The 15,473-nt window shown below is 32.1% G+C and overlaps 1 long non-coding RNA gene and 2 pseudogenes across 4 annotated transcripts; all 3 read left to right on the forward strand.

Moving 5' to 3' along the window:
• The first annotated feature begins 713 nt into the window (after positions 1-713).
• LOC148193487 (uncharacterized) lies at positions 714-1,540 on the forward strand (annotated as a pseudogene).
• An 851-nt stretch (positions 1,541-2,391) lies between these two features.
• Positions 2,392-6,208, forward strand: LOC148193488 (uncharacterized; annotated as a pseudogene).
• A 949-nt stretch (positions 6,209-7,157) lies between these two features.
• Positions 7,158-15,472, forward strand: LOC148193489 (uncharacterized). 4 transcript variants are annotated; one of them, XR_015782129.1, is made up of 5 exons: positions 7,158-7,576; positions 9,527-9,590; positions 9,663-14,688; positions 14,847-14,985; positions 15,066-15,472. It is a non-coding gene; the product is annotated as an uncharacterized LOC148193489 (long non-coding RNA). The 4 variants fall into 4 exon arrangements; XR_015782130.1 differs by having other exon boundaries at positions 7,160-7,576; positions 9,663-9,803; positions 14,570-14,688; positions 14,847-15,472; XR_015782131.1 differs by having other exon boundaries at positions 7,160-7,576; positions 9,663-9,798; positions 14,570-14,688; positions 14,847-15,472.
• The last annotated feature ends 1 nt before the right edge of the window (position 15,473 follows it).

Below are 15,473 nucleotides of genomic sequence, written 5' to 3' on the forward strand. Positions count from 1 at the left end.
TTTCCCTTTACTGCACTAGTGAGAGGTGGTACCATGGTTTCAGATGTTACAGAAGATGGAAGCATTCACCACTTGAACAACTTTAAACCGAGCTTTGGAATCTCAATTTGGACCTTCACCATTTGATTGTCCAATGGCAGATCTTTTCAAGTTGCAGCAACATTGCTCTATATCAGACTACTACTTAAAATTCATGACGTTGGCGAATAGATTGGAATTTTGACGAAAGAAGTTGTTCTCAATTGTTTTATTAGTGGCCTAAATGTTGACATTAAACGGGAAGTGGCCATAACCCCATCAACTTTGTTAAGAGTCATAGCTTTGGCCAAATTATATAAGGAAAAATATACAAATATAACCAAGTCATCACCCTCATACTCCACCAGATTCACAACATCATTAGTCTCCTCAACCCCTTACAGCTCATCTTCCAGAAACATACTTAAACAACCTTTATCTGAGGTCAAATCAATTGCACCACCCTTATTACCCACACCACTGGGGCCCCAACTAAAAACCCCAATGTCAAGAGGATAAGCCCTGTTGAAATGCCATTGAGACGTGAAAAATGTTTGTGTTATTTCTGTGATGAAAATTTTTCCTTCAACCATAAGTGTCCTAATAGACAATGTTTTGTGTTGCAACTTGGTGAAGAAGAACAGGAAAGGGAGAAAGAACCACCATATGATACCGTAAAATAAGATACATCAAACATGAACGCCCATCACCTATCCTTGAATTCTTTAAAAGGAGGTTTGGCAGTATGGACAATAAAATTCCAGGCTTATATAGGCAATTTGTCAGTCATAATGTTGATTAATCGAGGCAGCTCAGATAATTTTCTTCAGCCAAGGGTGGCAAAGTTCTTAAAACTCCCAATTGTTCAAGCTCCAAAGTTTGTAGTCATGGCGGGTAATGGAAATTATATGGAGTTAGAGGGATTGATTCAAGACTTAAAATTACAAGCTCAAGGCAATGTCTTTCAGTTATCCGCGTTTTTGTTACCAATTTCTGGTGCAAACCTCATATTGGGTGTTAGTTGGCTCAAAACCACTGGCTCTCACTTGGCAAATTATGAGACACTTCAAATCAAGTTTTTACAAGGTGAAAAATTTAGTACATTACAAGGTGACAATGATCATCTTCCTAATACAGCCCAATTACATCACATACAAAGAATGTCAACATAAATGCTATAGCTGAAGTGTACAACATGCAAATGGTTCAAGAGGATGTTATTCCTTCTTCCTTGCTTGAAATTCCTATTGAAATGAAACTAGAATTGGCACTTTTGCTAAATACATACAGTTCAGTGTTTAGCAACCCTTCTAGTTTACCCCCGCATAGGTCTCATGTCCATGACATACCAATGTTAAAAGGCTCCAACCCTGTTAAAGTCAGACCTTATAAGTATCCTCATAGTCAGAAGGAAGAAATTGAAAAGTTGGTGGAAAACATGTTGAAGGAAGGCATCATTCAACCAAGCAGTAGTCCTTTCTCTCCTCTAATAATCTTGGTCAAGAAGAAAGATGGTTCTTGAAGGGTATGTACTAACTATAGGGCTTTAAATGCTATTACTATTTAGGATGGTGGAACAATAGACTCAACAAGCATCAAATTTTTCTAGGATAGGTTCTAACCAGACTCGGATACCACGTTAAAAAATAAATTTTAAGTCTAAGTCAACTTCACGAAATCGGCTTGTCAGATGAGATTTGTATCCACATATATATTGTTAATTGACCTTATTTTTAATGAATGTGAGACTTCCAACAAAGGAGATAAATAAACTTTATCAATTCCTTAATATGCTACTTTCGATCCATAAAAAACAATAATAAAATAAGTATATTTTTTATAGAAAAAAAAGGAAAAATGAAGATATGTTACTCGATATATGGTATAAAACATCTTAATCAAGAATCATGGACTATGACTTTTCACTAAGAAATGCATGAAATTGACCAAGATTGATAGATTTTCTAAAATTGTATTTTAAAAATTCTTGATACTTTTTATTATAAATTTTAGATTCCAAATTATCATATTTAGACACAAATAATTTTGTTTGGAAAACCATGCAAAGAATAATAGTTTGGTATAATCCATTTTTTTACAATATGAACATTAGGACAAAGTCCACTTCGGTGACACGGCCTCTTCGGTTTTTACGACTTCCTCTTTCTCGTAGTGTTACAATCATTGATATTTCAATAACATGAGCTAAATTTTTATCTTTTAACAAAGTAAACTCCTGAAGAAGTCTGATGACTAAGTTATTCTTGGCTTGAATCATTTTGCTTTTTGCAGTATCATGATTGATGCCTTTCTTAAATTTGAACTACTCAAATTTTAAAATCCCTTGTTTATCAAACTTTTGCAATTACTAGGATGGCTTGTTATTTCACCAATCATTTTCGGTATCTTATTCGTACGTTTACCGTGCTTCAAAATTGTAGTATGTAAATTCTCAAGTGTTCCTTCGAGAAATAATAATTAAGTGCATTTGATTGATAATTTACTTTGGTTAAGTGCATGATCGCCCTCAAATTAATTAAGAATGTACTTTAATTAATTTGAAAGTTAAATAATAATCAATTAAATAATTATTTGTGAATAATCGATGATAAATCTATCTTGGAAAAGAGTGGAATTAGCCTATTTCATTATAATCGTTTTTAAGTTTCTTATTTGTTCTTTAAACCTTCTCCAAACATCATTTTTATTCTTGAACATTGCACTGCATTCATAAGATTCAAATATTAAAAGGCAATTCTGTATTCGTTGGGAGACGACTCAGGGTTACTTTAACCCTATCTACTTTCTTGAATACTACTTGGCAATACTGAAGTTGCCTTGAAAAGTAGTATTAATTTGATAGCTTCAACAACAACTTATCAACAGGACAACACAGAAACACTGATTCATTCACCAACCCTTTTCTCTCCTTCTCGCCACCTCCGTTTCCAATCCCATACATCTTGATACTATCTCTGAAACCATAAATCTTGATACTATTTTTATTTTTATTCATTAACACCAATCTTCACAAGAAACCCAAAAAAAGAAGCAGATCAAGAAAAGAAAAAATCTCAGTTGCTTCAAGCTGCAACAAATCACAAGTAAAATTTAGAACTCCATCATCAACCCATGAAAAAATCAGAAGAAAAAGAAGGTGCCAATTTGAGTCAAATATCTCTTCGACCCCTTGAGCTATCTGACCTGGATGATGACCTCCGATGAAAAGGTGGAACCTTTCTGCACTTGGGATCCTTATAGTAGCAAAGAAGAGGGCATCAATTTCATCCAAAACATAGCCAACAAGTTTGCATGGTGCAGAGTAATATGCCTGAACGATCGTGTTATTGGGTGTTTCTCTTTCCTCCAATTCAGAGCATGATCAAAGTAGGAACAGATCCTTGGAACTTGACTATGTTATCGGTTCCAAATACAGGGGTAATGGTGTAAGACCCTTGAAAATATTTGTAATTCAGATACTAGAAAAAAAAAGTAAAAAGTGAATAGTAAATTGTGAATAGTAAAAAGTGAATAGTAAAAAAAATATAATTTGTGGAAAGGATAAGTATTCCACGCTGCCTTGAGTCATAAGAGATCAAAATTCATCAAATTGTGAATAAAAAATTATTTTTGTAATAGTAAAATGAATAGAAAAATGAATAGTTAAAATGAATAGTAAAAATGAATAGTAAATTTTTTTTTTGCTATAAATAGCCAAGGGGGGAGGCTGAAAATTTACACAAAAAACTTAGAAAAATTTTGAGAGAAGAGAGTTGGAAGAATTTCTAGTTGCAAAGGGGACATTTTGGAAGTTTTCGGAGAACGAGAAGATTTAGTCTGTAATAGAGGTAAGGGAAGCTACTCTTGAATCTTGAGTATACAATACTTTTCTTTTGTCTAATCCTAAATCTTGAATATGGAGTATTTTATTTCTGGATGATCTTGAATTTTGAATGAGAACATATTTTTGTGATGAGACCAAGTTTGATAGTTGTAAAACGTGATATTGATTATGTTATGCTAATTGTACGTTATTGTTACTTAGAACATTTATTTGTTTCTTTTGTATTGTTGGAAGGACGAGAAGTTGTCTAACCGGCTCTGCCAGATTCAACTTCTTGTTTTCCCAGACCTTTTATTGTTCCTTATCTCTTTACATTTTTGGAAGGACGAGAAGTTGCCTAACCGGCTCTGCCAGATTCAACTTCTTGTTTCCCCAGACCTTTTATTTCTTATTTATATTGTATTTTTGGAAGGATGAGAAGTTGTCTAACCGGCTATGCCAGATTCAACTTCTTGTTTCCCTAGAAATTTTATTGTTTTATCTATTTTTTTATTGCATCTTTCTGGAAGGATGGGAAGTTGTCTAACCGACTCTGCCAGATTCAACTTCTTGTTTCCCTTGAATTTTTTATATTAAGATTATTTTGATGGTAGGGGAGCTAATACTTTCTTACATATGATATTTATACATATTATGATCATGAATATGAGTTATGAACATGTAAAAATTTTGATAATGGTAGTTATCTATTCACTTGTGTAAATTTAGTTTTCATGATTATAATTTTTCTTATTTTCGAGTTACTGTGGTAAAACATTCCTTTTAATTGTTTTTACCGTTGGATTTAGCTAAAATTTTAATATATGAATCCTAAGACCTATTTTTTTATTTTGACCGTTCGGATCATTAATTAAGAGTGTGTACTTGGAGAAATAAGTTCTACATGTTTGAGTAAATTAATTACCCCTATTATTGTGTTACTAAGTCCTCTCGGTAAAATATAGATTATGTTTTATTTGACCGTTAGATCAACCTGAAAATTTGATGTATGATTCCTAAGATATATTACTATAATTTGACCGTTCGGATTTGTAATTAGAAGTCTATGTGTTGAGAAATAAATTTCGAAATTTTGAAAAGTAGGATGAACACTATATTTTTATTCTTAAGTTATCATGGTAAAAACTTCATATATATTTCATTTATCGTTACATTGAGCCCAAACTTTAATATGTAGTTCCTAAGATATGTTGATGTATTTTGGCTGATCTATGACCTTTGATTGGTGAAAATATGTTGAGTTATACTCGTTATGGGAAAAAATGAGTTTATAATATGAAGTATGGTATCTGGCAATATGTTTAATTTATTGACACCAAAACGGGTTATTGTCAATTTATGATTAAAGAATGAACATGATTGAGTTAGGTGGATAAGAGGGTATGAATTGTTGATTTTATGAAATGTTGGAGTGGATATAAGAAATCATTACTTATGAAATGATGTTTACTACTGGGAGTAGTATGTTCGGTTTATACCATGAGAGGTTGATATGAGCAAAGTAACACCCAAGGTTTATGAAAGCAGGCAGAAAGTGGTTTGACCATAAGGCTTTGACATAAACATATGATTCGTAAGTTTTATAGAAGCAGGCAGAGAGAGGTATGACCATAAGACTTCAGAAAGTAAGACATAGTATACAAGTAAGGCTTAAGGAAGGAGGCAGAGAGCAGTCTGACCATAAGGCTTCGTGAGTAAGCATGGTATACTTGTAAGGTTTATGAAAATGAAAAAGAGGATTTTGAAGAAATTAAGAAAAAAAATGGATTAATGACATAGGGATAATGGTATTTATAAATTGCAGAAATACATGATTGAAACATTTATATTATAAGTAAGTTTAATGATTGTATGATATGGTTGGCTTACTCTTATTTGTTTGTACTATGATCATATAACTCATGTTATATATGAGCAGATAATGTTGCAGATGCGGTTGAAAAGGCTTAGAGATGATGAGAGAGATGCGGGGAAAACCTTTCAGGGATTTTTGTAAAAAGAATAAATTTGCATTGGAAAAATATGTTGTATAAGACTTATAAGTTTAATTTCAAATTTATGTTAAGTATTGTATTGTACTTTGGAGGAATTGAAATAAAGTTTGATTGTTTATATCAGATATCAAATTAATTTAGTCTCTACTACCAGTAATACCCTTTAAATTATTTGGGTGTTACAAATGGGGTTACCACGGTGATTGTGAAAGAAGTGGTTAAGGTTGCTTTCACTGAGCAATCGTTGCCAAACTTGGAGAAGATTGAAGCTCTTGTTGATGTGCTGAATGTTGGGTCTCAGTTAGTGCTAGAAAAAGCTGGTCTTCATTGGGTTGATTATATAAAACCCTAATTTGGAATTTGGTGGTGCTTAATTTCATATTTAAAAAATTTTGGGGTTTATGAACCCTAATTTCGTTATCAACCCTAAGCATTAATTATTAGGGTTGAAGATAATGAATCCTAATTTAGGTTTATTATAAAAAAACCTAATTGTTAAATATATAATGTAATAAAACTTTATGTAACAACATGTTCTAATGTCACATATAATAAACTTATCACGTCAATGTCAGGTTATAAAAAACTTAATCTATTAAAGTCAATTTAACGGCAAAAAGTCAATTACTGAAAAAAAGTCACATAAATAAGTAGTTTAACCTTTATCTATTTTTCAAATCTATCTTGATACATAGGTTGGTTATATAAAATTCAGGATAATGAACTTTATCCATCTTTATAACTTATTTACGTTTATATTTTTTTTTACTCTCTATTATGCAACATTAAATTCAAATCAAATAATAAATACTTATCATTTATAATTCAATAATTTCTAAATATTTAAGTATTTATCATATAAAAAATATGTAATTATTTATTACAAATAACATACCATATATTTTTTTCACAAAGATCACTTATTTTATTCAATATGTTTAACATCTAAAATTATTCTACAAAAACATTTAATCATTTATTAATTTATTGGTTGTTATTATATTAATTTTTTTAATTGCAATATATTTAATTAATTTTTTAAATATAATATGTATAATTAAAATTAAATATTAAATATTTATAATATCTCTTGCGTATCGCACGGATATAACTGACACACGTTTACAACGTTTTTCCCATTTTCATTTTATATTGGAAAAAAATTAATGATTATTAAAAAATATAATAAAATCAATTAGAATGTAAATTAGTTTATTTTGTATTAAAAAACATTAATGATTATTTAAAAATATAATAAAATCAACTAGAATTAGAATTAGTAACTAACTCTTATCGGGCTTATGAATTCCATGGATCGAGAAGCCCTATATCTTTTATGTCCGTCGACGCTGTCACAAAATGAACATTAAGACAACCACCAAAGACCTTCGAATGGCCGACATCCAATTACTCGTCCTCTCTCACCCCGACATCACCAAACTCCCCTTCATGGTTAAGAATGCCTATGATAAGAAAATTTTTCCTAGCGTGGTCAACGAGGTGATGAAAGACATTGTCTCTCAGGAATTTGTCACCATCGTCTACGAGGTGCTCCCGGACGTTATCTCTGAAGTCAAAGCAGAGGAATTTCTCACCGATTATTCTCGGGTCTGCGCCCTCGTCCGCGACGGTTTAATCCGTCGTGCCGAAGATTTTAACATCGCTATAGATGACGTCGCCTTCTTAAAGGTGGTTCTCACTAGGGATAGAGCATAAGCAGGTGAGTCTGGTGTGTCCGTTACCATTATCAAACCTTAACACAACACTTATGTCTCAATAATGTGGTCAATAATGTGGTGGCAACACATGGCTGATCATTTTGTTTTGTTTCCTTGTTGGAATTAGTTTTCTGTTTTTACTTTAGATCCTATGTCATCTAAACACAATACTTGATTGTGTGGTTAAATGAACTTTATCATCAATTTAGTAATTATCAACTGACAAGTAATTTCATTTCATCCCTTGAAAAATTAATTTGGATTGACAAAGCTTTGTAATTTGTTCTAGTTTGGATAGTAAGTGAGTCAGTTAAAGTGTTTGAGAAAAACAATAAAACAGAATAGGAGGAAAATCAGTAGAATTGATTTACTGTTTGTAGAAAACTAATTTTTAATGATAATGTAGATATTCATTTTGGGCTTTTGGGAATATTGGAATGGATTTAGCAAAGCGTTTACAGGCATTTGATGTACGCCTTACGCCTACAAGGCGTAGCTGGCTTCATACGCGCAAGACGCTAGCAAATTAAGCAGAAGTTTCTTCCTTTCCAATTGTTGTGGACCATAACTTGTAAAAAGCCTAATTTTTTCATCTATTTCATTAGATGTTCTTTACTTTTTTTTTTGAAGATGATAGAACGTGATCTTTGCTAGGAAGGCTGACATTATTGTTTGCTGCCTAAGATTAAACCATAAAACGGTGGTGCTTTTGCAATCCTTCATTTATTTTGTTTTAGTTAGTTTCAGCCATTTGGTTCCCTATTTCTTTTTTATTGAAGTTTTTGAGATAGGTGGAAACCTATATTTTTTAAAACTATGGTAGATGGTTGATATAGACAAATGGGTAAACAGAAAAGGTTTTGTAGTTACACCAAATCTATGACAGTATCATACATGTTATCTATGTACACCAAATCTAATTGTACTGGAACGTGAGGGGATGTATTAGGGAAAACCCAAATCCCTTATCAACTAGAGATAGCGTCAAGATGCAATATAAACAAGCTGGTTTTATAGTGTAGTTACACCTAAAACACTTTGTAAGATACATGAAAGAAATAAAGGTGGACATGAAGGGGGGATGGCTTTTGTGTAATTAAACTTTGAAAACTTTTTCATCAATGGATGACGTTAATATGCATGCATACACAGGATTTGTTTGAAGCTAAAGTGTTAGGAAAGGAAATAGAAGAAAATATAATAGATTTTATATCAATTCACTCATAAATTGAGCTATGTCTAATTCCTTCGAACATGAAGTATTTCCACCTACCTAACATTGGTTACAACAAACATTCTTTATGTTTTTTTATTTAAAGCAATGATAACTTTATTGCCCAAGCATTGTGTTTTTTACTAGGTCTCTAAATTTTCCAACACAAGATAACTTGTTAGTTAATAGATAATTCGGAGTGAATGTATGATAGTTGGAGCACAGGAACATGAACATTGCAAATCAAAGAGTATTAAACTTGTAGAGCGTGTAGGAATACAAAAGAGCCTAAAACGCTTTGTATGTCTTTGATTCCAACAGAACCAAAGTCAGCTTCATGCATTTAAAAAATGGTTTTTGACGTTCTTGGGTCTCCATAACTCAATTTTTGAATTTTTTAGGCTTTTTCAATTTAGTTAAACCTTTCGTATGGTCGTGTCCTCTATCACTTTATTTTAACTAATAATCAGGTTGATTCTTTCTTTAAATGAAACCAAACTTTACTAAAGTTCTACTTAATTATATGCTCCAACAAGTTCTTGAATTAATATTCATGTATCAAGTTATCCCCAACCTTTATCTCATGAACATATCCTGTATCAACTGTAAATACTAAAACATCTCTTCATTTCTAGTAATTAATGGTTTATGCAAACATGAATCCATATTCTGGTCTGCATCATAATTTTTCTCATTAATTCAAACACTTTTTTCTTTGCATACTTCTCTACTATGGCAGACACAATCTCCACTACCTCGTATTAATATAAGTATGGAGGTTGACCTCAGCCCTATTCCAACAGGTTTGATGCATTTTCTTGTGTCTTATGTTGCATACCTTTTTTTTTGGCTTATCATAACTTTTATGATGATAGCTTCAAGACCATTGAAAGTTCCTGTACATAAGATGGTTAGAACAGATTCATTAGATCCTGCTGGAAGATTACATGTCTACACACAAATTACGTCTGATAGAAATCTTGAAATGAGTGCTAGTTTGAATGCTGTAATGTAAGGTGGTTCCCATATATTTCATTTACGTTTTTATATCTAACTAAGCTAAAACTCATAATATTAGTTGGTTTCAATAATCGTACATTCTTAATTATTTTAGTATGTTTTGTTTGAGTTTTTTATCTTGTTTTTGTTACTTTATGTATTTCTTGTGTTCTCTTTAGCATCTCTATCTCTTAATATTGTTCATCTCATTTTCATTGTTAAGTGTAAATTGTCTGAATGTCTCAAAGTTGATGGGGAATACTAGGATTGACTGGGTATGAGTATGAGTATGCATAATATATGTGATTTTAAATTGACTATTGGGATGAGAATTAGTGTGTACATATCTGTCTTGTCCCCACTCCTTCTCTGTTTTAAATTACTAAAATATTCTTACCTTATTTTGTACTCTATTTTGAAATTTATGCAATTAGAATTCTTCGTTGTTATTTAGCATTAGAGAGAAGAAAAATTGTCTTTCTGGCATTGAGTTCTTGATAATATCATGCTTCTTCCACTTTTATTTTTATTTTCTGTAATTTAATTAATATTTGGGTGGGTATTGGTATACTTGTTATTCAATGGAGATGAGGATAGAATTTTATTTAGGAGACAAATATCAAGTTTGCTCCAACATAAGGGAGATGAATGAAAATATATATTCTATTTAGGAGTTGTATATTTCTATTGTTGAAAGGATTAGCGACAAAACAGGTCATGAAGTATGATATCACTTTGAAAAGGGGGAAACAGATAAGGAATATAGATTATATATAATGAATTCCGTGTTAGGTACACACATTGGTATTTTTGTTTATAATGGAAAAGAGATACAATAATAAGGAATGAAATCAATGTCTAATAATGGAAAATATTTGGTAACCTATTTAATGTAACCAAATCATATCTCTAAGACTCTTACTCAAGATGGAGTATATATTATCATGTTAGACAAACTTGTTACAAATGTCATCAACATAAGATCTCTTGAGAGACTTAGCAAACATGTCTACTAGTTGGTTGCCAAAGTTGACAAAGTAAATAATGACAAAGCTTGTACACATTTCCAGACCATGACGGTCTCTATATCAAAGTGACAATCAATCATCAATGTACTTCATCCTTTCAAATCATATCTTTAACACCCCTCTTCAAGCTGAACATTTATATGGTTAGAGAAACATTGACAATACTTGTTAGAAAAACATTGTTGGTAGATGCTACTTGCCAAAAAAACGTCAAAGATAGACAACATTGTCAGAAAAATATCAACAATAAACAATCTTTGCCGAAAAAATGTCAACAATACTATCTAGGAAAACGTTTGTGGTAAACAATACATTTTGGAAAAATGTCAAAGGATTACACCCCAGACAAACATTGGCAATAAATGGTGCGCATTGGAAAAATGTTGGCGGTAAACAACAATCGTCAAATAAATGTTATGTTGGGAACCTTGAAACAAAGACCAGATAAACAAAGCAAAGAAGAACCAGAGATAAACTCCCAAACTGAATTATTCACGTATCTAAAAGAACAATGTTTACAAAGTAAAAAGCTTCCTTTCAGTTTAGGGTATTCCCTGTACGAAAGTCAAAGACTTTCAATACCAAAAAGATAGCTCCCTAACACCTCCCATAGGGAAACTATTTATAGACGTTTTGAGAAAATCTCTCCCCCAAAACAACTAACCACTTTACCTGTTTTATTTCTGAATTCCCTTCTATAATGCACATTCCTCTCTCTCTCAATATTTCCCTTCCTAACATGTTAACATTACAAATAATTGTTAGTTGGAAGAAACACTTGTTGGAAAGTTGTCATTGGTAAATAATAACATTCCCTGTAAAAGCTTATGAGAAAGTTGTTGTCAATGAACCGTAACACTTTCAGTGAGTAGTGCATTCAACTTAAACAGTGATAGAAGGAAAAAAACAATAGAAACATAAAACATGCTGGATTTCTCAAATATTTACTCCTAAGAGCCGTGGACTCACCAGGAGAAGACAAATTTGAATTTGCTTCTCCTCTTGATATCATGTTGAAAGGAATAGTGAGAAAACAAGTCACAAAAGGTGATATTGCTTTCGTATTATGTTGAGAAGAGAAAACCTGAGAGGAATATAATTTTACTTCAAAACGATAAAATTGTGGTTGTCACACGTCACTTTACGTGGCAGCTACGTGTCACTTTACGTGGCAGCTACGTGTCACTTTACATGGCAGCTTAAGTGCAATGCCATTTGTCATGTAGAATAAAATTTTACGTCATTGGAAATGAAGGACTAAAACCATTGCTTTTGAAAGTAGGGGGACCAAACAAAATCAAAGTTTCAAGCCGGGACCATCTGCAATTTTTTGTTATAGTTAAGAAACCAAAAACATATTTAACCCTATAATGAATTTTTGGTGTTGTGTACAAAAATGAATATATTTATTTGTATTGAAGCAGAGATACTATAATAATGAATGAAATCAATATCTAATAACAAAATTATGTTATAAGATATTTCCTATCAAATCATATCATAGTTATTCTTTGGGATCTCACATAAACTATAAGTGAAAGGGTGTGGACCTCACAAGCGGATTTTTTGAGGTTGTGTTAAGATTAAAGTATACTTTTTAAGATAATGTCAAACTATTAGTGATTGGGTGCAAAACTTACCAAACAAGCCAATTTTATGAGATCAAATTAGGTTTAATATCCACTTTCTAAAACCTACCTCTTTAATATAGTCAAATCATACGAGTTATTAGTGATTAGTATTTGATTTTTATGCTCTTTGATAATTTTCCTATTTGTCTTGTTTCCTGAATCTCAAGGTTGTAATGAAACCATTTCTACCCTATCAAACTCAATACCTAATTTTCCGGCTTCATCGCGAATATGGTGACCGATGACATCATAAAAATTTATTTTATCGGCAAGAATTTGAGATAGAGTGAATTCTTTCCCGAACTCTAACATGCTCCTACTCAGTGTCGACAACAATTTATCGCAATAATCCACCCCTATCTTTCTATGTAGGTTGACCAACATTTCAAACTGTGGTCGAGCCAGTAAATGTAATTCCACTTCTATCCGCTTCAAATCTCTAGTAAGAAGAGTAAAGCGTAATAAAGTGATGGTTTCCCTAACCTCAATAAGGCTAGGAATGTAAACGAATGGTGGCAGAAAATGAATCCCTAGAGTAAGGGAGAAAGTTGATTCAGTGAATCGATTAAAAATAACGGCATTATATCCGGGTTCTACGGTATACAAACTGTTATAGGCTGTTGTTGCTAACAGACCACCTACTTTCAGGGCAGAAGAAATTTTAAAAGAAGTTGAGATTTTTGAATGAAGAAATTTAAACCAAGACATGATAGCAGCGAAAATGAGTCGGGAAGGAGAAAGAGTAGAAAGAAAGAGTCTACTAGAAGAAGAAAAGGAAAAAGTTATTATGGCAGAGGAAAAGAGGAAAGAGATATATATAATACGAAATTCTAAAATAAAATTAATTCAAAAGTAAAAAAAAATGAAAAATTATTACACAGAACCCAAAATATATATTACACATTAGTCCAGAATCATACCAAGGTCACAATTGTATGAATCTCATCAAGAAGTTCTTGAACACTAGTGAGTTCTAGAGAATATTTTGGGTTCCTTCTTTGTCTAATGGAAGACCTGGCAAGGGACAAAGCAAATTAGAAATATATATATATATATATATATATATATTCTAGTCATTGAAATGTATCTAACACTGTCAATATATTTTGGGTTCCATGTAATAATTTTTCATTTTTTTTACTTTTGAATTAATTTTATTTTAGAATTTCGTATTATATATATCTCTTTCCTCTTTGCTCTGTCACAATAACTCTTTCCTTTTCTTCTTCTAGTAGACTCTTTCTTTCTACTCCTTTTCCTTCCCGACTCATCTTCGCTGCTATCATGTCTTGGTTTAAATTTCTTCATTCAAAAATCTCAACTTCTTTTAAAATTTCTTCTTCCCTGAAAGTAGGTGGTCTGTTAGCAACAACGTCCTATAACAATTTTTATACCGTAGAACCCAAATATAATGCCGTTGTTTTTAATCGATTCACTGAATCAACTTTCTCCCTTACTCTAGGGATTCATTTTCTACCACCATTCGTTTACATATCTAGCCTCATTGAGGTTAGGGAAACCATCAGTTTATTACGCTTTACTCTTCTTACTAGAGATTTGAAGCGGATAGAAGTGGAATTACATTTACTGGCTCGACCACAGTTTGAAATGTTGGTCAACCTACTTAAAAAGATAGGGGTGGATTATTGTGATAAATTGTTGCCGGCACTGAGTAGGAGCATGTTGGAGTTCGGGAAAGAATTCACTCTATCTCAAATTCTTGCCGATAAAGTAAATTTTTATGATGCCATCGGTCGCCATGTTCGCGATGAAGCCGAAAAATTAGGTATTGAGCTTGATAGGGTAGAAATGGTTTCATTTCAATATCCGGAAGGGTTTTTTATAAAATCCGTGACAAAAGAATTTTATTGTCAATCTACTAAATAAAAATGAAAGGGGTTTTTATGTTGTTTACCAGCTTTTATCTTTTGAATATGGATGAAGAGAAGTAGAATGAAAGTTAAAGAGGAGATAAACATTCAGTTTCATATAATAAAAAATTTACATTAAATTATATTAGTATTCAAATCATAACTAAACATTACATAAAATTATATTACTAACCTATACATAATACAAAAAGTATTCCAAACTTGGAATTTGATGACATAAAATGTCTAGCAGAGTAATACTGAACAGAAAAGCGGCGTAAACAGAGTACTCTCTGATCCATTCAGTCACACTCAACGCTTGCACCATCTTCATCGCACGACAACCAAATCATTTTTCGAATACATTCATTTGTACGTTCTTTCTTTCCTTCTACCTTCAAATTTCAATTTACCTATATTTCAAAGGCTACATCAACCCATCCCACACACCCAACTTAAACTACAAGTTGACTTTATTGCAGTGTTTGAATTGCATTCTTTTCTTATTTCAATATTGCTTCATGTTGTAGAAGAGGTATCATGGAGAGTAATGGGAACTTGGTAAAGCATGTCGAGAAACAAACCACTCGAATTTTGTTTTGTGGACCCCATTTCCCTGCTTCTCATGAATATACAGCAGAGTATTTGCAAAATCATCCCAGTACCAAGGTAAAATAAAATTGTTAATGAGTATTTCCTTAGCATTCTATTTGTCACTAAAACTTGTGTTTGTGTTTTTACCCTATTAGGTAACTCTTCTATGTGCAGTTACTTGTGGCTTAAGATAACGGCCAATACAATTTCTAGATAGTACTACTAGCCTTGCGGTTATACAATCTTTGTATTACTTTGGAAAAAATGTTCTCAGTATGTGGCGTTTGTAGGTTGATGTTCTCTCTTTTGAAGCTGTGCGCAAGGATATTGCCAACTATAATGTCTGCATAGTAAAAAGCATTAGGCTAGATTCTGATATAATTTAAACAGAAGACTTTGGACGACATTCTGATGTTGCTTTTAGTTGGTAGGTTTCTGCATATTCCGATCTATATTTACATGTTGATTTGTTAACATTTTGAGCAGACATATAATATATACACTTGATGAGATAATCATCAATTAACAACCAAAGCTGAAATTTCATGATATGTAGACTACAT

The sequence above is a fragment of the Vigna umbellata genome, chromosome 9 (assembly GCF_029865625.1).
Source record: "Vigna umbellata cultivar VRB3 chromosome 9, Vumbellata_1.0, whole genome shotgun sequence".
NCBI classification, from domain to species: Eukaryota; Viridiplantae; Streptophyta; class Magnoliopsida; order Fabales; family Fabaceae; genus Vigna; species Vigna umbellata.